Genomic DNA, 23,382 nt, shown 5'->3' with positions numbered 1-23,382 from the left:
GATAAATACAGTATACAGTTAAAAGTCATTAACACATCTTTTATAGAAGATCCTATTGGTGATATTTCAGTTCTTTAGTAATGAATTTTAGGATCCTATATTACATTAAACATATCTGGGTGTGAAAAACTGTGGCTGATCTTCTTAATACCCTCCTTTTGTTGGCGAGGTAATTGCCATGCTGTCATTTTGATGCCATTGTCTTCCCCTTCATTTCCCACCTAGCATCTTCTCCAGCACACCTGACTGACTCAGTCACTAGCGGAGTTACCTGGAGAAAATACTCAGTAGATTTCTTACCCTAAGCACGATATTCTATAAAATATCATCCAGAGAAACCTTCATTACACTTCTTAACTATTTCAATGTGAAATCAATCAGACTAAAGATTAAAATACCTGCAAACTCCACATTCCAACTGCTTGCTCTGCCACTCGATCTGGTTTTGGGTCACTGAAAGTTTTCTTCTCAGTTCTCATCAGTAACAATAAAGCTCCAGCGAAGCAAATGGTGCCCACAGTTGTACAAAGTCAAGCCCACCATCCTTGAAGCATGGCCTCAGGATTGCCTTTGGAATTTTGGGAAGGCATAACTGAGAGCACCCTGTGATCAGCTTTATGGATGATCGTGGCAGAACACCTCTAGCACTTGTGGCATCCTGAAACACCCCTGCAGCTCCTGGGAAGTGAGCTTTGGGCCACAATAAATGCACAAAGAGTGAAGGGTGGATCCCCGCCACTGAGAATGAGGTGAGAGTGTAATGCCAGATGGGCCTTGGCAAAGCCGATTAAGTCCATGCTGCCAAGACTACTCACACCCATGCTGTAGTTTAAATTCACCTGTATAAACTGAAATCACATCTCTGGAATAATAGGTGTAACATCCGATCACTAACACACATAGATGCACCACTGCTCGTTTAGGATAAAACAAGCAAGAAAAAAAATGACTTTTACAGTCAAATTTAAGGCTAGCACTGTAGTTTCCAAGCCACCAAGAGACCTGTAGAGAACAACATGCTCCCTCGAACTCAGGGCCAAGAAAATTTTACTAAAGCTGCTCTAAAGAGGCTCTTTCACCCAAAGCATAGTATCTACCTGCCTACCTATCTATCCATCCATCCATCCATTTCTTATTACAAAGCTTTGGTAATAAAAAAAAAAGTTTTGAGAACTGTAATGTGAAGCACAAGAAGTAATTCTGTTAAGCTGAAGGGCTGCAAATCACCTTCAGAAGTCTAAACTGATGTTATACAACTTTCTCCATCTTAGTTTGCAAGGCAGGTTATCTTTGGAAAAGAAAATTAACAATTTAAACCATTAGAGTGTTTCCAGGTGATGCTGCATGATAAATCTGGCACATGCAATTGAAGTACATTTTGTCAGGCATAAGAGAGAAGGAAGCTTACAGTGGTATGACTGGTTCTTATCCCCACTTTTCCTGTGCTCTCTGTAGGCACTGACATTCAGAAGACCCCCCAAAGAGCAGAAAAATAGGAAGGGGAAATCAACATAAAATGACAATTATCTTAGCTCCTCCACATTTTATAATAGAGTAGAAGTAATTAATTCTCTCAGGAATCTCGCTTTGTTGACATGATAAAAGAGGAGCCTGGCAGTGATGTGGCACAAAATCAAAATAACTCTACAAATCATCCATTTTTCACTGGATTTCAAAATCAAAATAACTCTATGATCATAATTTTCACACGAGCGCAGCAAAATCATGACATCTTTCCCCTAAGATCATGATAATTTATGTAGGGGACACAACACCACTGCATTGAGGAGAAGCTCCCGTCTGGGGAAGGGAAAGAAAAAGGAAATTCATCCTGTTTTCATCTCCTGAAATAAAGGTTGTACCTGTGAATCTATGCAACTCCAGTCTTTCTGTGCAATTGAATGGGAAGTCTCCTGGGTGAAGAGCTATCCAGTGAATCCCTCGCAGCACTGATAATTATGCCATTCTGACTGCTTACTTAATCTATCTGAATCCAGAGGTGAGTTAAGCTACTTCCTGACCATTAAAGTAAACTACATGGGTAAATACTGCTGTCACTAAGGGGAGTGATGAAGCTTAACTACACCAACATCTTAACCTCAGCTCAGTGCAACCCTAGCTATTCCATCACAGTTCATAAATGCGATTGCAGGTCCATCTTTTGATTCAGCAATTTAATAACTTCGAGTGCTGTCAGTACTGCTTTGAAAAATGGCTCCTATAAAATGTAACAGCCTCAATCAGATTGTAAAAGATTCACCCACTGAAGATTCTTCCATTTCAACTATAATGAATTAATGTTGAGCTGTGTAGAAGTTCAAGTGTCATTTAAACTAATGTGAATCTACTGTAACTTTAAATTTTAACTGGACTATGACCAAGAATTTACTGGGAACATCAACTTCAATTTTAGTGATTTTTCATGGTAAATATGAATTGCAGATTTTACTGGTTTTCTTTTAACAGTGAAAAGCCGAGTAAGGAAGACATTTAGAAAACAACATATTTTAAGGCTTAGTTGCTATTTTGACTTTGGAGCAGTGCAATTCTATAATGGAGCAGGGCTGTCCAACAAAATGCTTGTAGGAATTTTTATGTATTTAAGGAACGTGTCACGTTATTAGAGTGTATGTAGCAACAAATCATATTGTCCTAGTAAATCCAGCCTGCCTCTCACCCCTCTTAAAAAAGGGTAAAGAGAAGGGGTAAGCGTTGGCTGACACGGCAAACATAAGCTGCAATACAAGCTCACATTAATATTAGGAAAAGTGGACTTGTTGCTGATTGCATGTCATTGCAAATTAAAAAGATACACAAATAGGCATTAAAATGACAAAATATAATGATACAAGAGCTCATATTCAGACAATTTGTAAAGAGGTGTTTCATATCTAGGGGTGCAATGATCACAGAATTGGTTTCTTTCCAAGAAGTCTGTCATTTCAGCAGAGCCATTATTTATCAGTTGGAGTCCTGAGCGACTGTTAGTTTTTTATTTGAAAATGTCAGTATTTTTTAGACATTAAATCCATACTCTCAGGTTATTTTAATTCTCAGAGACCACAAACTCCTCAAATAGGACTAAAAAAATGCTTTGATGTTTAATGTGCTTCTGGGAAACTACAAATAGGGTTTAGTACCTTTTCCCCCTCTCTTTTACTCAATACCTGACTTTCTTTTGTGTGTCTGTTTTATTCTTCTGTTACTGTCATCCTTTGCTCCCCAGAGAATAAATACCTTATTCTTTTGTTAAGCTTACATTTAATTAAAATGTACAGTATTTGTGCAGTAAACTCGAATGAAACAAATAAAACAAGGGCCCCCTCTCTTGAAGGCATACGTTGTGAATGAAAAATGTCATTACAGACTAAAAAATTTTGCAGTAAACAGGGCCTACAGAGAGAAGTTTCCCCCGTAATGACATCCATAAAATACACAAATGGCACTTTTAGTACCATCCTGAATATGGCATTTTCTGTGCTCTACACACAATCTAAATGGTTTGATCATAGAGCATAATACTCCATTGGGTTTATAGAACAATCAATGTTCCATAAAATGATGTATTTATCCAATAGTAGGCTCAGCAGTTACTGGTGTATGACATTGTAGGACACTGGCTTTGTACTGTTCAGCAGCACACATGCTGGCTGTAAAACTTATCTAACACTACTTCAACAACTTCATCTCATCTGTGTCAAGTAATTTGTTGAAGCCTCAGCTTGGTTTAAAAAAACTTGTAATAAAAATTCATAGAATTTTCAGGAGAATGAAAGCTGATGACAATAGAAAGGTCACATTGTGGCGCCACTCGCGGGGTCGGGGGTCAGCCGCAGTTCTAAAACAGAAAGTAGATTTCATGCATCGTGTAGCAGATAAAGACGGCATTAAGGAGACTTGTCTCAGAAAGAAATGCGTAATGTGTTAGGAAAGTCTGGGCTAATATTATATGTAAAGCACCACTTTGCTCTCAGCCAGCAGCCTCTTTAGAATTCTAACCCTTCCCCAAAAGTAGCAGCAAGCGGCTGTGCATGGTGAGGCTAGGCTGAGGACATCCTTCACAAGGAGCACCTTTAGGACAAAGCAGTAAGTCATGAGCGAAATAATCTATTACGACGACGGAAATGATCTGCATTTACACAGCAAGCTTAAACCAGCTATTTTTCCTTCCCTGCAAAAGTTCTGGGAGACCTGATTTATAGCACCCCATTCAGCAACACTTAATTTTTCATACTTTGGTGATTAGGTATGTTATTTATTGACACACACGAGTATTTGGTATATACTAAAATGCAATGAATATTAAATAACACTAATGCAAAGAAACATCTTTTCCTTCATTTAAATACAACCTTCCAGGAATTTAAAAGATGTAGAAAAGTCAACTTATATTGGACATCGCTTGAATGAACAACTGATTTTTTCATTTGAAAAATCATTGTCTACATGGCAGTACAGTATTTCCAATGATATGGTAAGTCCACCATTAAAATTCATACAGAAATAATTTAGGTCTTGATCAAGCTCCAAATTTCTGCTCTTTTTTATTTTCTTTCTTTCTTTTTCTTTTTTTTTTTTTTTAATTATTTTTGTAATGATCACTTCTTTAATTCACTAAGTTCAGTCTAAGGACTATAGCATAATGTCCTAAATTAAGACTTCCTTGATTTTTGGAGGTCATAATAAGAAGATATATTTTTCACATCTATGTTCCTTAGAAAAAACTATTCTTTCACATTTGTAATGCTTTTATGCACAAGCAATGCATGGGCTAGCATTTTCTAAACCAGCTAGTTAAGCTACTAAATAAGATGTTGTTAAGCCTCATTCAAATCTTCTGCTTAAGCAAAGAAAATAGGATGGGTCAAATCAAGAAGTGAAATAGATCAGCAACCCAAAATGGCTCTGTCACAACTATTATGTCCACAAAGGCAGCAAATATTTGTAAAGCCGTACAAATAAGTATACCTATAGGGGACTTAACCAGCTCTCCAAGGGACATAAAAAAAATCCACCAATGACACAAAGTACATTTATCAAGAAATACCAAGGCAGCAAGTTTGTTTGTTTGTTTGCTTTTCCCTTTTAGTATATTATTACTGTAAAAAGAAAATTAACAACAAAAACAATTCCCAAATAATTTTCATAGTTCATTTTATACTTAAAAATTCAGCAATGTCATGTTTCAGTGCTGGAACTCAAAGCATCCTTGGCTTCTAGCTTTGTCCTTAGCCACTCAATCATGTTCAGAAACTTCAAGGTCTTCTAAGAATTACTTGAATAAAGGATGAAGTTTTAACCTTTCAGGTATCCTGAACAAAGCAGCAGATGTTCTTTTAGCTTCCTTGAAATGTAAAAATAAATATTTCTGCATTTCTTTTCTTTTGAAAAGCAGACTTAAATTTCCTGCTTCTTATTTTTACCTCCCCCACCTTGGAGGACTATGACAACAGCAACAAAAAGAAGCAAAAAGAAAAAACAACCACCAAAATAAATATCTGAGCCATTCAGTTAGGGTGTATGGGCAGTTTGTTTGGTTTGGTTTAGTTTCCCTCCAGTGCCCAATTAACCTTTGGGAAAAGGCCCTTCTCTATGAAAAATTTCAGTTTCTCTTTTCCTGCACGCAAGGTTAAAAATGAACACTATAGAGCCCAGTGTTACAGAAGCTATGCAAATAAAAACATATACAAACTGAAACTCCCACTAATCACAGCACACACGTACAGTGTTAACGTGCAGATTTTACAGCTGCCTACCCTGCACAGTAGCTGATTTTTCTGTAGACTGCTTTTCTTCTTTACCTGCTTGTCACCATGCAGGCTCGTCTATTTCAGCTCCTGTGCGTGAGCAAAAACCTCACTGTGGCATATACAGAAATTGCCTATATTGGCAAGCAGCATTAGGAATGTTTTTGGAGTATTTTAGTTAGCTCTCCCAGTGCAATTTAGCAGCTGGAGATGAGGATAGCCAGCCTAGACATTTCTTGGCAGTCCAGATTCAGTTTGGGAACGACTGACACTGATGTTACATGGAGGCACTTTTTCTGTTTTATCTCCTGCAGTGCAACTGAAAAGTACATTTTTAGCACTTCTAAATCAATCCCAATTTCAAAAGATACCAGTTGTGCTTGCTCAAACTGAAGATTTCTGTTTCCTAGGCATATGGAACATATAAGATAATATGAAAAATAATATGCACGCTAATGTGAGAAAATCAGGGGGAAATCCCCCACAAGCTCTGCTCATAAGGAAAATGATCTGGATTTCTGAAATAGGTATAGTCCCAGACAGTAACTGTTTTGTCAAAAAAAGCAAAAAACCCTGTTGTCATTATTATCTCAGCAAGAGTTTTTGTTTTTCAAGAATATATACATTTAGATCCCGGTCTTATAAACATTTATTTAACAAGCGTACTGCTTACTGCCATAGTTAGCCTCAATAGTCTCAAAGGGACTAGACATGGTAGCTTGCATTATGCATTGTGTTTGCATAATCAGGCCCTTGGGATTAACAATTCTGAAAGTGGCTAGCCTTCCCTAACGTTTGATGTACATATATGCACTAAAGAGAACAGACACTTGTAAGGGATACCTAAAATAAAACATCATGTTATTAAATGATCAAGCAGGAATTATATTCTTCTGCATAACTATCAAACATGAGCATCGTGATTCCCTGTATTTATTTATTCTGATTTATGCACCCATTCAGTAAAAAGAAGCACCTGTTCTTTGCTCGAGGGCATGTCTCAACCCATTTGAAAAACACAGCAGTTTTTAGGGAGAATGCCTGGGAATAACTAGAAATAGTAAGTTTCCCTAGTTCTTTTTGTTAGTTAAGATAGCAGAAACTACCAGTTCCAATGAGGTAGTCATATCTGTATTTCATTTATAAACTCAACTATGTTACAGTGTATATTCATATCTTTCCAGAGTAAATTGTGGGAAATAACCATTTGTCTTCATTGCAGACACTTTTGTATGTATAGTAGAAAACAAACCTCTATTCAATAACTGCACAGAGGCACCATTAAAATCAAATTTACAGTAAACAGAACCTGCAGCTGGGGTAAAACACTAACTGTTAGTATTTTAATTATCAGTGAAGCTTTTGGAGGTCTAACATCTGCTCATAGCCAAATGACAGCAGCTGCTTGTGTACACTTACAACAATGTGAATTTCTTCTATAAATATTAAAATGAATTGCATGTTGTGTGTTCACTGTGGCTATATTCCTATTGAGCTGTGTAAGTATATAGAGTATTTTGAACTTCTTTCTTGTGGCAAATTCATAAAGGGCTGACCTCTTCAAAAGAATGAGAGGCAAAGACAGCAGAAATTCTTGAGTCTATAAATTGAAAATGTTTCGAGACCATACTAGAGGTCACCCTCTGCCAAGACGTGGCTAGTAAATGCTAACAAAACACCAGAGCTAAGTTCTGATCATTGTGCACTATAGTAACTTCAAGGACAGGACTTCTCAGCATGCAAGGTGCTCAGGAATCTATGGGATGGGTCACATCAAAAGCTAACACTCATCTAATAAGTAAAGCAATTGATACATTATCCTATAGGAAAAAAAAATGTTCTTTTTCAATATCTAAAGCATCAGAGGAGATGAGTGTGCACCCTTTGTGGACTTCATCAGAATCATAAAGGAATGAGCCCTGATTCATATGCTTAGAAGTAATAAACTGTCAGGAAGAAGGAGCTATGCTGGGCCAATAAGAAATCAGTTAATTTTGCTAAAAAGGGTGAGCTTCCTAACTTGAATTTGCAGCTTTCTATCTGAACACTGACATACAGTCGACCTTTTCATTTTTGTCTCTCACTTGCTCAGGAATGTAAGAGAGGAAACTGGAGGAGTGACGTACACCTGGTCAAATTGTAAAGGCTGGTATAGTGTGAGAAAGAAAGCACTACAGCCAGTTCCAGAAGAAAATAAGGGGGGCAAGTTTTCAGTAGAGAAAAATCTATTTCTTTGCTTTTATAGCATCAAATGTAATTCCTGTGGCTTATTATATTTATATATTTTTGCAATAGATTTCCATCTGGAAAGGAGCACCATGATCATTTAGTCTGAAAGCTGTGCGTCATGCCAACCCGTGGTCTGAAAAAAAAAACCCATTAGATGCTTCAGCCTTACATGTGTAACCACAACATTGAACCAGCCACCAGCACAGCTATCTCCAGACTGGTACACTGCATAAGATGAAGGTAAATTAATTATGCAGCCGCTTCCCAAGCTTCTGATATTAGAATTCCCACCCCAAAAGTCAGTCTTAGGGCAAGGGATCTAACAACTTCAGAGAAGGAGTGAGTAGGACTGGTTATAGATGGTCCTGTTACAATGCAAAGGCCTTCCCCTCTGCTGGCCCCTCCCTCCTTCTGAGGCACTGGCAGCATCAAGGCTTATTGTGCCCAAAATTACAACAGTCAGAAAAGATGCTGATTTTTCAGCTCTGAGCATCACAGGCTTAGTAGTAACTCTAGGATTACTTTGGAAGAGTGAAGCAGAGGTACATGCTGGTTCTGGGAGGTGGGATGGGAAGTAGAATCTGGAGAGATGGGTAACTTTTTCATACCATTTTCAACAGTTGAGTTTGTGACAAAGTAAGTCTTCATGATTCACCTCTGGTGAAGGACGGAAGCAGAACATTTCTAGCATATCTTCAAAGAAAGAGCTGTTCATATAATTGACCCTTCTGCTGACAGAAATATATTTTCAGTGCTGCTGATAGAGAAGTACTTAAATGAGCTGTCTTCCACTTCCAGTGTTAGAAGGCACTACGCTGTGCATAGATAAAACAAGACAGAATACACCAAAGGTGGTGCTTTCTGAGCCACTGCTGAGCATTACTGATGCAGGAATTGCTAAGATGGTGTGGGTGCTAGGGCTGCATGGTAACTATAGCTCTGCCTAAGTTCTCAGAAGCTCCTTACTTGAGATGTTTCCACTCAGCTGCAAAGTTGTGCTTTCAAGATCTGAATAATTTTCATACTTTGTTGACAAAACTATCTAAATTGTTGGTTAGCTAGATGTAGAACTTGACAGCTTTTAGATAGCATACAGAGTTAATACTAAATTGGGAGGAAGTGTTGCCATCATTATGAAGAAAAACAGGATGTAACATAAGTAAATACAAAAATAACGATGCAAGGCTGAACTTGTGCTCCTGCATACTAGCACTTGAGGAGAAAGTAAATATGCAAAAATGACATTCAATGAGAGAGAAGTCCCTTGAGAACTGTAATGCTGAAGAAATTTAAAGAATGACAGTGTTCATCAAATTACATATGAGTTTATGAAAACGTAAAACAGGAAAAGAGGCCAAAGCAATTTTTAATTGCATGTTCAAAGGGATGTCAGCTGCACATTGTTCTGATATAGACACAACTGAATTATGTTTTTACCTCTCTAGGGGTGAGATCTTGACTAAGGAATATTCAGAATAGTAAAACAAGAACTACTAGAAGGCTGACTTGCATGGAAATACTGAGGGCTTAAGTGCACATATTCTGGCTACATATTCTGCAAACGCTGAGAGGGAGGAAAATTTTTGTCCCGTTTGGATCAGCATAATCTGATTTTGATGAAACACTAGAATATTCATGCCATACTGCAGGAAGACGTTGGACATAGTGAGCAATGGAAAGCCAATTCAGCCACCTCATCCACTTCCAGCCCCCAGATGGAATAAATAGATGGAACAGTAGTTAGAATATGTTTTAACCTGAGTCATCACCATTTGTACTGCAAATCCATGCTATTCCAGAACAGTTCAGTGAAACAGAGCACTCAATTCTGCAGTAACCACTTGGTTAACTTTTGTAAACAACTCCATTCTGAACTAAAGTTCACCCAAGACTGTGATGCCTCATGTCTTAAAAAGCCAAAGAATTTGCAATGACTGTCAATCATATGAGGCATGAATCCTGTTCAAATAAGTACTAGTAAACAATCCCTGCCACCCTTCAGGTCATTTCATTAGTTCTTATTTTTTCCTTCCTGTGGCCCAATTTAGACTAGGAAAAGAGGGAATGTTTTAAAAACTATTAGTGATTACATTTTTCTAACATATTTTAAATGCTGCTTTGCTCTTACTTCTGATAGCACTTGTTCAAAGATTTATTTTATATATCCTTCTACAACTGAAGCCAAATACTGCTTAAAACCATGATAACTAAAGATGCCAAGTGGTTTAAAAACACCATGGCTCCTAGTATCCTTGTCTGTAGCATCATGCACAGTATCGTGAATGCACTTCTTATGCTGCTGTTACATAGGACCTGCTACAGCACCGTTAGTGGCAACACTAGTGTACCCCAAGCACTTTTACTATTGCTGGAACATACTTCGCATTTTTCAGTGCAGCAGACAAGATTTCAGAGGAAGTTATGACAATTTTTGTGAAAGCAGTAAAGCTTGTGATACACGACAAGACAGAGACCAGATAACACCCCCACCAAAAAGAACCCATAAGCCTGGAGCTGGATACCTGGAAGATCTGATTTTCAAAAACACTGAGAAACAAACAGCTCCTGCTGACACTTATGTTAAAGGATTCTTATTTCAGCTACCATCTTTTTTTTTAATACTTGTTCTCTTTCTAGCTACTGTAGTTTAGTGAACTAACAGTTTCCTGACTTCTGGCATGTAACAGACAAAATGCACAGGAGGACTCATTGTGGTCTGTCATTTCAAAGATGTGCAGATTAAAGAGCTTCTGAGCAGCCCATGGCATCTCAGGTTGAAACAGCTGCTACAAGTCCCAGGTAGGGCTTACTAAGAGATTTCATAGATATATCTTTTGGTATATGTTCAAGTGCTCCAAAGCCCAGTGAGGCTCACCATTTCTCCAAGTGTGCCTCCAAGTACCCTGAAAATATTATTCAGGTGCTTCTACTAAGATAAAAAGACTCCAAAGCTATTTAAATTATATGATTTTCCTTATGAAAAGAAAATACACATATGAAAATGTACACAAAACAAAAACTCTCAGCATCTAAACCAACAAGCTAAAAGAAGTCCAAAATCCATTTATTTCTTCTTCCACATGTTATTTGTTAGCGTCTCTTTCACAACAGACTGAATTTTATGAAGATGTTTAGGTCTATGTGGCTGAAACTAATTTCCTCAATGCAGAATTAGGAAGCAAAGTAAAATTGGCCCGCTTTCCACTAGTGCTAGGCACAAGCACATGCAAATGGAAACTGAACAGAATGCATTTAAAATCTAAAAGCTCTTGTCTAACCATGTGCTTCTAAAACTGTATTTCCTGAATTGCTCACAATTAGCAATATACTTATCACTAAATAAGACCATAAAATGAAAAGAATTATTCTGATTTTCCAGAGAAGTGAAGGACAACAGAAAGTATGTTACCAGGGCCACACAAGAATTCCCAGGTGTACTGAGTCCTGCTTTATGTCCTAATCATAGCATTATCATTTCTTAGAAGAGCCTATTGTCAACTCCAAGAGCTGAGGTACTCCATTTACCCATAGTGAAGCACTAGTCACATCATTACAATTTTACTGATAATGTGCTGTCAATGAGTCAACCCCATGTCCATGAGTAGAGTGGAGTTCAGTGTCCATGTATCCTATAATGAGGAATGCCGGGCTGCAATCTCTGCTGAGATTGTCATAGGTGTCCACTGATACCATCTGCAATTACAGAATTTTATGAGATGGAAACTAGTTCATTATGAAAAAGACTCAAGTCTACCAGCTCATTTCACAGATGTCAGATGGCAGACTTCCTGATCCTCACAATTCTTGCAAGTGCATAAGAAGAGGCCCATAGTTAGACTTTGGAATTAAGCACATAGCTGATGCTAAGCATAGGTTTAAATGCTTTTCTAAGTAGGACCCTCAGCTGAGTCTATGACATTCAAACCAGGGACTTAGACTCTAATTTCTGCTTTACAACGGCCAGACAAGCAAGGCTTGTTCCCAGAGGAAGCCAGTCACAAAGCTAGCTAAAAACCATTTTTGCCCCCAGACAAATATATTTCTCTCTGACTGATTTTAGTCTGATTCTAACAAAGCAATATGATTGTATGAACACGTTCAAAAGTATCAGCTGAATTCCATTTTGAATTGTCACCTATTCAAATAAATGAATAAAGACATTTCCTTTTAAAAGGCTAAGTACATTATGTATAACTACATTTTCGTAGGTTTTAAAGTACGCTCTATCAGAAAACATCATTGTTACATTTAAGAAGAATCTGTAGTGTGGAAAATATTCTTGATAAACCTTTCTTCTCACAGAGTAATCCCTCTCATACATACATGTTTTTGCACTCTCAGACTATAACATATACCTTAAAATCTAGTAACTATAAGCTTAAACAAACATCTTACTTTCAGACAATTTAGTTTATTTAAGAAATTAAAACCATTCTCTAGACACTGAAAGAAGTACAGATTTATTCTGCAGCCATTAAGAAATGAAACACTGTTTGCTACAATATAGCCCCCTCCGACCCTTCCAAAATGACTCTATTTCTGTTGGAGGTGAACCTTGCTGCATTTGTTCATCCTCTTTTTAACAAGAGACCACAGAAAAATCCAAGCTAACAGTGTGTTTAGCAAGAGGGCTTAAAATACTAAACACAGGCCACAGCACTGCTCAGCTCTGCATGAACTTTAGTACTCTGCAGACAGCATGGAAGGTGCTGATGGCAACCTCTATCGTCTTAAATGTTAGGAAGCCTGCTTATCTGAGAGACTTCCTTTCTCCTCGTCCAACTACATCAAGTGGCAGTGACAGACACGCTCAAAGTGTGGTCTCTGGCCTTTCATATGTTCCTTTCACAGGCCAGTTTCCATAACAAAGATATACTCCCCCTTGGTCAATTTATCACAACCTCCCTGAGCACGTCCCCTTCTACACAGGCACTTGGTATCCCCTCTGCCTCATCATGAAAAAACAGAACAAAAGCCCACCAACCATACAGAAATTATATTGTGGATTTGTAGATTAATGGGCTGATTCTGGCATCTCAATTCAAATGGATTTACAACTACTGTGTTTAGCCCTGTGTGATTTCAAATAGAATTACTTCTGATGAATTTGAATGCAAATTCACAAAGCATTAAAACAAACCATGTTTAAACTCGTTGGTTCATCAGATGCAAATATCGTGCATTAAGCAGGGAATACCCATTTATGAAAATAATGAAAACTGACACCAATATAATAAAATCATTACAGGTTTATGGATTCTGGGACTTAAACAAGCCATACCCTTGCTTCTCCTAACTGATTAAATGCTTCTTTCCAGTTTATGTTTGATCTGCAATTCAAAAACAAATTAGTTTAGTCTTTGAGCCCAGAACCTTGGAAAATTGCTAGGAGGTTCTACCTCGGATTTGTCTGGGGAGAAGGGCTGGGTAAGGAGAGGAAACTGTGGGGGCAGGGAAGCTAGCAGAGCAATTGAGAACAGACAGCACAGGAGAGGAAGCAGTCAGATAAATCGAGGCTTACAGACTCTACCGGCAAGCATTCATAAAACCACTGCGTGAATAGCATTGTGCAGAACAAAAGGCAATGATGATAAAATTGGCCACTTTTGTTTTATAAAGCTGGCACAGATGGGTCTGTCACACCATGTGCTTCATTTTTATGAAACCTCAGCCACCTTCACTTTGCATCATTTGTAGACAAGGAGTTTAAGTGCACTAGGGCAATGGATTGCCAAATATTTCTGGGATTGTCCCATGGCAACCAAGTAAATATGAATGCAGCCATGTTCTAGCTGATAAAGTAGATCTCCTGAGTTGCATCTAGATAGGATATATAGTGTGGGTATTCGTATTCCGTTAATCCCCCTTGTCTAATTATCATGAGCAAATTTTCATTTTCAGTTAGATGACAACAGCCTAGCTTAAAAGTTCCCAGTAAAATCTTTGTACCTAGATATTAAATCCTTCTCATAATGATGAGATTTAAAACAGCAAAGCATTCCTCACTGAGGCATGAATGCTGACAATGCACTATTTTGCTGTACAATCTATGCAATATAAAAAGTTCTTTGCTGCATCATGATCTGCTTCAATTTGTGTATAAATAGCACTTGTAATAAAAGGAAATGTAACACCAAGTTTTACTTCAATAACAACTCCAAAAGAGGCTGCGAGATAATGTAGCTAACATATGCAAAAAAAATATATATATATTAGGGGCAACTGCAAAAGCTTTTTCTCAACATCATTTCTTTCTTTTTTTTTTTTTTTTTCAATCTACTCACACCAGCATAAAGTATTTTAAAGAGCATTCAGAGATTGATATATTGGGATGGTTTGAGAGAAATTTGGTTCATAGAATTCAGGTACCATTAAATGTGTGGCAAACACCAGAAGGCCCAACTTTGAAAGTAACCTTCCCCATAATTTTAACTAGTTGTCCCAGAAAAGCTCCTACTCCTGAGGACAGAGATGCATGAGTGAAAACATCTGCATGAGTGAAACATCTAAGTGAAGTCCTTAAGATCTACATTTTCAAATGTGAATGCCTTTAATTAGATACTCAAATTTGTACGTAAAAGACCATTAGGCATTTTTATGAGGCAACATGCAACACCACACTGACAATGCAGCTGACAGTGGGCCACAGGGGATTTGAGAAGCTTGGCTGTTCTAGCATTGCAGCAATCCAGTACCCACTGTCTCCATCACCTTTTATAAAACCTTACCTGACCAGCAGATCACGGACTTCTACTCCTGCAACATCCCTGCAATTTGTATCTATGGCTTTATTACCTCCCATGCACAGCACATGGAACCAGTAGGTCAGAGGTAAAGTTGTGGCTACATTCAGGACATGTACAAAATTCCCACTGATTCACAATGTGATTAGTACAATTTTGGATTAAACCACCACCAACAAAAAAATCTGGATTTTACTCATTTTTCATCATTTCACACCAGTTCTCCGAGATCCATTCTGGCTTCCAACTGGCATTAAGACGCTGGTTAACAGCTACCTAGACCTGAATCATCGGGGATAGTCATTACATTTAACCCTGTTTCTCCTTCCACACCCTTTTCATGAGTGCATTCCACATAAATATTCGGAAAGGACTTGTTTTGTTACAAAGACAGGGAAATGTCTTGGGTGACATGGTTTTGTGTGTGGTGTCCCTGTCCACAGCAGGGGGGTTGGAACTAGATGCTCTTAAGGTCCTTTCCAACCCTAACTATTCTATGATTCTATGATTTGCTTATCAATTCAGAAACTGGTCCTGAAACTAGACTAAACCAGCTTCTGATTACAGGTATTTTCTGTGAACCATAAGGCAGGTGAGGACTTGTTTCTTCCTCATGACCTACTGGCTAAGTAAGTTCTTGAGTAGTGCTGAGAAGCTGCTGTAGCACTGATCAAAATTTGCACTGGTTGAAGTGATATATCATGAAACCTTGCCTTTAAGAATTGCTGAATACCAGATCAGACTAGACTTCTCAGTACTACCTGCATCTCCTGTTTTATCTATTTCCTTTTTTCCCCCACTGTATGAATGTGAGAGAAACACAACACTCAAGCGTAAAGGGCCAGCTTAATCTGCATTAGAATAAGACTGTCCTGGTTAAATCCATGACAGAGATGTATGGGTATGTAGTAAGTGCCAATCTGAGCACTCAGATGTGGAATTAGGACTTTGTATATAGGCACTTAGAAAGTGGATCTCAGAGGATATACAGGGTGGCCCACTTAGCTTGGAAAACCCCGCTCCAGTTTTAAAAGCTACTTGTCACTGCAGAGCAATTTTGAAGCAAAGTGGTATATTTGGTGGCCTCATTTACATGACAATACCCAGAATGCTCTCCTAACTCACAGCTATTTCATGGGCTGATGCATTCAAGCTTTGAGAATAAACCCAAATCATGTGGGTGTATTACCAATGCATATCATTTTAATACTTCCCTCTCAATCCATGTGCAGGTAGATCTATTAAAGTGAGTGATCATTACAGGTAACCGAATTAGTAAGTATATTTACTAGAAATCAAAATTACAAATGGTAGTTTGGCAAGTCATTGGCAAGTCACATTCATTGATTAGCAGATCATCTCGTACCCAGGTATATATGCTCTGTTGATATCAGTCATCAAGGTTTCTGTGAAGCACTGCCCCAATATATTAACAATCAATTAGAAAAACTAAACAACTTAGAACACAAGGCACAGATACAGAATAATAGTTCATCAAGACAGACTTCACTCGTCTTCTGCACTTCTCTCACAGCGTGCTACAAAAAATAAATGCACTACATCGACTTACACTGCAGTAGAGAATAGCACAGTCTGCTCTATTGTGTGGATTTCACTGCTGAGAAGCTGTAACACTAATTGTCAGTTTCCCATGATCAAAGTAATTTGGTTAAATAATTGGTTTACATTTACTATATTTTATTTGCCTCACAAAAATAAATGCTATAACAAAGGATCATCTGAAGAGGAGGGAATGCTATGGTGATAACACCAATATGGTGCCAACATATGGGAAATATGTGTGTGTTGTGCATATAAACACTGACATGAAGCTTCAGCTGTTTAGAGAACAAAGCTTTACACCTGAGTTAACAATATTATGATATGTGCATTCTGGTGTGTGTGCATGTGTGCGTACAAGGAGTGAAATTCTTATGCTATTGGATTTTGGTACTGAAATTCAAGAATACTGTTTTAAATGCTGATTAACTGGGCATCATTTGTAACATTTTTGATAGATGATAAACAGTGGTGTATCCTTTCTATTTACTCTACCAGTTACATGAAGTTTATGCTCACATGCAAAACAATGACAACCTAAAATCAGGTTGATGACATCATGACAACCTTTCAAGCTATTCTTGGCTTTTCAGGTGCTTTTTCTTTTATATAATATGTAGATGTGACCACAATTTTTACAGCTCCTCCTCCCCAGATGAAGAAAGGGAACACAGTAACTAAGTGCCTTCAGCAGTCCACAGAAGCTGTTTCCTTTAACCTGCCTCTAGACTACCAGGCGTGAAGAACGGCTGAAACGTTTTCCTCCAGCCACAGGAGTGGCTCTATTTCCAAATGGTGCCAGAGCAGCTTCATTCAGAGTGGGCTGCCACTGAGGCTCCTTCAAAGTTCTGCCAGAATGGCTTAAACTCAAAAGTAATTAAAAGCCTCTGAAAAACTCATAAGTCAAGGGAGTGGCATAACACCCATTAATTACAGTGCTCAGTGATGTCACACCTGTGACTTATTAGAGGCTATCCTGAAGTGGGTTCAGAGCTGCTGTTCATAATTTATAATGGTATTTTGAAGACTGCCTATTGAAGAGCACTATCTAACTGAGATGGGACATTCAGTCATAGCTAATTGCATCCTATAAAGAGCAAGATTGTGGCTTTCGCTGTAAAACTATGGCGGATGAACACAGGCTTAAATGCCAAACACCACAACCACAAAATGGTGTGCCTGCAGTGAGACCATGACCCTGTGATACTGATCTTAATTCGACTATACCTCTGTTAACTTCAGTCAACAGTCAACAGTCAACTCCAAGAACGGCAGAAAAAAGGTCTTCAAATGACAAAGTGATTGCTGGGTTTTTCAGTGGGTCCTGACATTGATTTTTAATATGCTAATGCTACTACTGCAATCAGAAGGTCTATATACTTTTGCCCAGTTATGCTTGCTTGCACTTGCAGGATTTGTAAGGAAAGTAAAATCCTAAACAGTTTACCTCAAATAAACAGGGGTATGCTTATTTCCAGAAGTCCTCAGATGCTGTTTTTGCTAGAATGTAGGATACATTGTCTACAGAACATTAAATTAAATTATATGGAACAATACTAAATTTTATCAGTTTGCAGTAAAACTTGTTTGTATTTGATAGTCATTAACAGTAAAAAAATTTGCATTGTTTCTGCAATAGATTAAAACCTTCAATTTGCTTTTTCCCTTTGTCTGTTTTGAGTTTAAATGGAAACAAACCTTACAGTATAGAATTGGCTTAAGGTCACCTGTCTACAAGGGATTACTGTGTAGTTCCTTTTATATTTTTCCCCCTACTAGTTTGAGGGACAAAAGGGCAGCAGTACCCTAAGGGCTTTTTCAAATAACCTCTTTAGCAAATAAAGTCATACCCTATGTATAGAGGCCATTTCATCCTAGTCCCATGGGCTGCCTGTAGGGTAAAATACTGAATTTTTCTGGCATGTGTCAGTGAATGTGAAAAAAGAGGACCACTACTTATGGAAAGTTAAAGGCTGATTGAAAGAATGTGAATTTCCTTAATGCGCTAATTTGAAACATTGTATATTGAAGCTGAAAACATCAGAGAAACACTGAATGCATTTACATGAACCATACAGAGACTCACATACCAAAAACTGATTTACTAGGGCTTGAAAACACAACAGATTCAGCTTATCTGAGATCTTAAACAAACAAACAAATATATATTCTCTGGGGAAAATAAATAAAACAAAATTATGCCTTTTCTTTATGGATGTAATCTTATGACTGTATCAACTTAACGTTACCATAAACATCTCTGAAACTAGCTGTCAAGAAGGAATCTGTTATGCTTGTATAAATTACTATTATTGTTGTTTTTATTGCTGCACTTGCTGCACCCCACTTCTGTAATTGGTTAAGAGATAATGTGCAAAATCCCAAACTTTCAAGTATTCGTAAGGTATAAAATAATGGTTTTAAACGAAATGATTTGACAGCTGCAAATGCAGGATAACACCTAGTTACATTATAGAAACAGTGTGGATAATTACTTTTTTCAAAAGGAAAGACTCCATGGACCGCGGTCCTGTCTGAATTTCCCTGCAGCTCAGATAATGTGCAGTAATACAAATCCTGTTGTCACCTCAACCTAAGTCTTTTTATCATCTATACATCAGTAAGAATGATGAGAGACGTCCCATGATTCTAACAGTCTTCCTTTGAAGGATCCACATGTTAATTACTGCACTAATTATGGTTTTTGAATAACCAAATGAAGTAAGCAGTCTATGGGAGGTACAGGCATAAACCTAAGACTGAGAAAATACTAGTTACTGAAGTCATCAGTGTAAACTGACATATTGAACATGCTTAAAAGAAGTAGAAGAAGTAGATTTTAAAAGACAAGCATCTTCAATAATTAGGGTTCCATACAGGAAAAAGAAATGTTATTTCTTAATGGCAAGTGCATTTAAACTGTTATCTAAAGATCTGAAGGTAAGCCTGCTTAATTCACTGCTTCTTCTTTTGTTATTAGGAAAACATAATTGTTCCAAATAATTAGCACTAGAGTACATCACAAGCTGACAACAAAATTATAGAAATCTTCATATTCAGATCCGTCTAGCTGGCTATTAGGAACAGTTTCTGATCATAACCCATTAGTTGAAGTGCTGTGAGTTCTTGATTGCCACCAAATAACCTCAGATATCTGCCTAAGTTAACAGCCTCTATTTATTCAGAGTTTTCTTGACAGTAAAAATTGCTTACGATTTTTACAGCTGCCACACAAAAGAACAGTATCAGATATGCGCACTTGGAAGATTAGGTGATAAAATAATTGAAATGTGGATTTTAGACACAATTTTAACTCCTAACTTTCTAAATGAAAAACAGCTAAGGGATTTCAGTGTGCTACAATGGTACTATTGGCTTCCCAGTTTATTAAAAATTCAAACAAACACATTCCAAATCTTTCTAGTTGTGATGTCCATGCTAATTAAAATAAGATTTGTTTTGGGTGAGTTTTCCGGCATAACAGCCCCACTTTGTCCTTTTTTTCCCATTGAACACTGACTAATCAACAGCTGAAGATTTCTCTGTATCTTAAAGCTCAACACTTTTTGTTGTGTACTTTCTTGCGAATAATGCCAGGACATAAATGGCTGTTAATTCGTTCCTTAAACAGCTAACTAGCGTGGATAGCACAGCAGCAAAATCTACCAGAAAGTGTGGCATATTTTTAAAAGACACTGACAAATGACAGAAATCACTGCTGTAGCTCCAAAAGGGGGAAAAAAACCCTCAACACAATCCAGCTTACACGTGGTGAGAAGGGAAGCGTACTCTTAGTTACTTACCCAGCTTCAGTGAGTGGATTATTGATAATTTAATACAGACAAAATGAAAACTTGTTTAAATTTCCAGTCCAATACTTTAGTTATCTATAATGCTATTTGAAGCTCCTTTCAAAATGTTTTTTCTTGGTGATAATAGCTTGGTTTATAAACCTACAAAGCTTTATGTCAAATCCCATGAGGGATAACTTTGATTACTGAAGTAATTAATGATGCTGGATAGTAATATGGATTTTCTGTTAAGATTTGAGTTTGAAGTTAATTACTCTCCACATTATGATTTGCTGATTAATTACAGATATTTAGTTATAAAGAGAGATGTTAATTATTAATCTAAAAAATCATCTAGTGTAATTAACTAAAACTTTGACATCAGTCACCACTCTCCTTGTATGTAACTTCCAAGGTGCCAGTTCTATGGAGGAAGGCACAGGCCTTCCCCAAAAGGTAAAAAAATCCTTCTGCTATCTTTTTTGTGTATATAGAGTAGGGAACAAATTTTACTCTTAATTTGTCAGGACAAACCACCCGGTTTTGAAGCAGGACAGTAACTTAATTCTTGTTAAAGTAGTCATCTTTCATTGCTTATTCTTACAATATGCTCGTCTTATCACATAAAAAAAAAAGTGCTATAAAAGAAATTCCACCATGAGTCTTAACTGGGTGCACTCTTGAAATCATGTCTTAGCCTCAGAGCTGTGATGTTCTTCTGACTGATGGGCTTTGTCAGTTCCTGTGTTAAACTCTGGAATGAGCTTCGGCATTGCTACAGATATCTATATTTTCCAGCAACAGCAGCCTTTAGCAGTGCCAAGAAAATATTAGAGCAAAACTACTAATTACTGCAACAACTCAGTTAGAATTTGAAATCACCTTCTGTTTAAAAAGAAACCCCACCTTATCTTTTTCTCTCCCCCCTTCCCCCTTCCATTCTCATCTGCAAAGGAACAAATTTTACTGTTACTGTAAAGGGGAGGGGAATGCAATTAATAAAAAGGGTTAAACCAAAAAGCATCAGCAGCACACCAATGTCCTGGAATTTACCCTAGTAACACAGACTCTGAACAAGGATCTGTTTACATTATCTCTAGATCATCTTGACAATATTCATTCTCTATTTACCTAAATGAGGCAATATGATGATATTTATTGCTCAGAATGGCTAAATATAGACTTTTCCTGAGCACTCAGTATCATAGTGGGAGGTTTTGCTCTAATCTACATCTTTAAACTGACAAGCTGGAGCATTCCTAATGAATGCCTCTTTTCATCTGGATGTCTGTGTGTATTTGACAGTATAAATATTTAGCAATATCGGAGTCAGCTTGTGATTTTACCCAGATGGACTGATTGATGCCTTGGCTTGACGTTGCCAAAGACAATCCATGTAGTTATATAAGCAATTTCCCTCTTACTTCCTAAGAAGCAATTAGGTGGCCAAAGGCAGCAACCCAAAAATAGTGAGAATACTTCTGGTATCAGCTGACAACTCTGAGGGATAAATAAAATATGGTACTTAAATTATTACCACTTTACTTTCATGAATCATGGGATTAAAGCTTTCACTTCTAAAGTACATATAAATTGCAGGGTTTCTTATGTCTGTAATTTGCAAGAATCTAAGTTAAAATACCAGCTAATCAGTCAACTCACATTCACCTTGGGAAAAGTACCACCCTTCCTTGTCATTTTTGTAAATTGCATGCCTAAGCACCAATGTTATTTTCAGGGGGGAAAAAAGCGTGTTGTCAATAACATATATTGCAGTCTAGTTAAAACAACATTTGTTAAGGTTTAATCGCAAATGTAATCTGCTTTTAAGGTTTAGACAGAATGCTCAGAGAAATTCAAGAGACAGATAATAAATCATTTCCTCCTATCTTGGGTGTGAACAAGGTAGGCTGGAGTCTTGCAGGTGTGCTGCCTTTTTCTCCTACGTGTTGCAGACTGTGGCTGGGTTTTTCCATAAACCATTCAAAAATACAGGGATTTCAGCAGCTAAGAAAGGAGGAATTTTTGTACTGTGAGACTTTCAAGCTACATATGCTGCACTCTTCATATTGTTAAATATTCCCAATAATTTTATTCAGGTTGTATCTTTGGCACACACTTTGCAATTCATAATGTGTCTGCGTAACAAATTGCAGCATCAAGAAGTTTTAGCTAAATATCATGCACACACATATAAAAATATGTGAATACAAAAAAATCTTAGATACTGAATGTTAGCTTTACATTAGCTATGCACTGTTTGTCCGTGTCAGTTTTACACGGTGTAAGATGCCTGCAATGATTATGTCATGTGCTCTTATGCATGCTAGTGCTTTGGGGGGAAAGAACAGTCGCACATTATTTTTGGCAACAGTAAAATTCACATGTCTTAGCTATGTTGTGGATTCCGCTCCCCTCCCCAAACACCTTTAGTTTCTTTGTTTTCTATTAACTCATCTCAGTCTTTGAATAACCCATGCAATAACCCAGGAGAAAGGGCGAGGAAGACATTATTCTTCTTGACACTAATACCTACAGATCCTGTTGTGCAGTGATACCTCTCCCTATCACGAAGTATCTCAGCTAACAGAACTCTCCAAATTCAAGAGCTGGCACCATTAATATATTCCACAGACAAGTGGGACACAATGCCCACTGGTAATCAGACATACACAATGATGCTTCTCAGGTACTGTCTCCTTGTAACATATAGGAGCTTTAAGTGCAGTATGCATCAGCCACAGTGTTTTCTTCTGAAAAGCAGGTTCTGGCTTACCTATTTTATTATTATTCTGTGACCAGCTAAGTGGCAAATAAAAATAAATGTATGCTGTTTTGTACTTATTGGATTTGATTAGTAATAAATTTGTTATTGACCAGACCCAGAGTGCGAAGGCCTGAGGCACAATCCAATGGTCTCTACTCACTTGATCATTACATCCCACACTTTCAATCAAGCTGCATTGAATTGTGTTACTCTGTGGTTTGCTTTGGAATTGTCTGGTTTGAGAATGGAGGGTGGGGGACAGAAGGAGAGGAAAGTTAATGTTTTCTAGTGAAAAAAAAAATTAGGAAAGAAAGTGAAGACTGTCTTTCTGAAGTGGAAGATGACTACAGTACAATACCAAAAGAAATGTAGTGATGGAGTGCACTGTACATGGTACAATCCATTGCACAGGTTGACGTGAGAAATTACTAGGTCTGAGAAGGCAAAGTTTAGAATAAACTGCATTGTTTTACGAAATATGTCATTGGAAAAATGCATTAACTCTAATCAGCCAAAATGGTGTGATTCATTGCTTAATTTCAGGG

The 23,382-nt window shown here is 37.6% G+C and overlaps 1 protein-coding gene across 1 annotated transcript in view; it reads right to left on the bottom strand.

Annotated features, from left to right (window-relative positions):
- The window catches only part of ZNF407 (zinc finger protein 407), a 309,158-nt gene that overhangs the window by 1,873 nt on the left and 283,903 nt on the right, over nucleotides 1–23,382 (bottom strand). The window lies entirely within an intron of this gene.

This window comes from Melopsittacus undulatus, chromosome 1 (genome assembly GCF_012275295.1).
Source record: "Melopsittacus undulatus isolate bMelUnd1 chromosome 1, bMelUnd1.mat.Z, whole genome shotgun sequence".
Classification (NCBI taxonomy): domain Eukaryota; kingdom Metazoa; phylum Chordata; class Aves; order Psittaciformes; family Psittaculidae; genus Melopsittacus; species Melopsittacus undulatus.
Note: the sequence above shows the minus strand (reverse complement) of the source record. Positions and strands in the feature narration are given on the sequence as shown.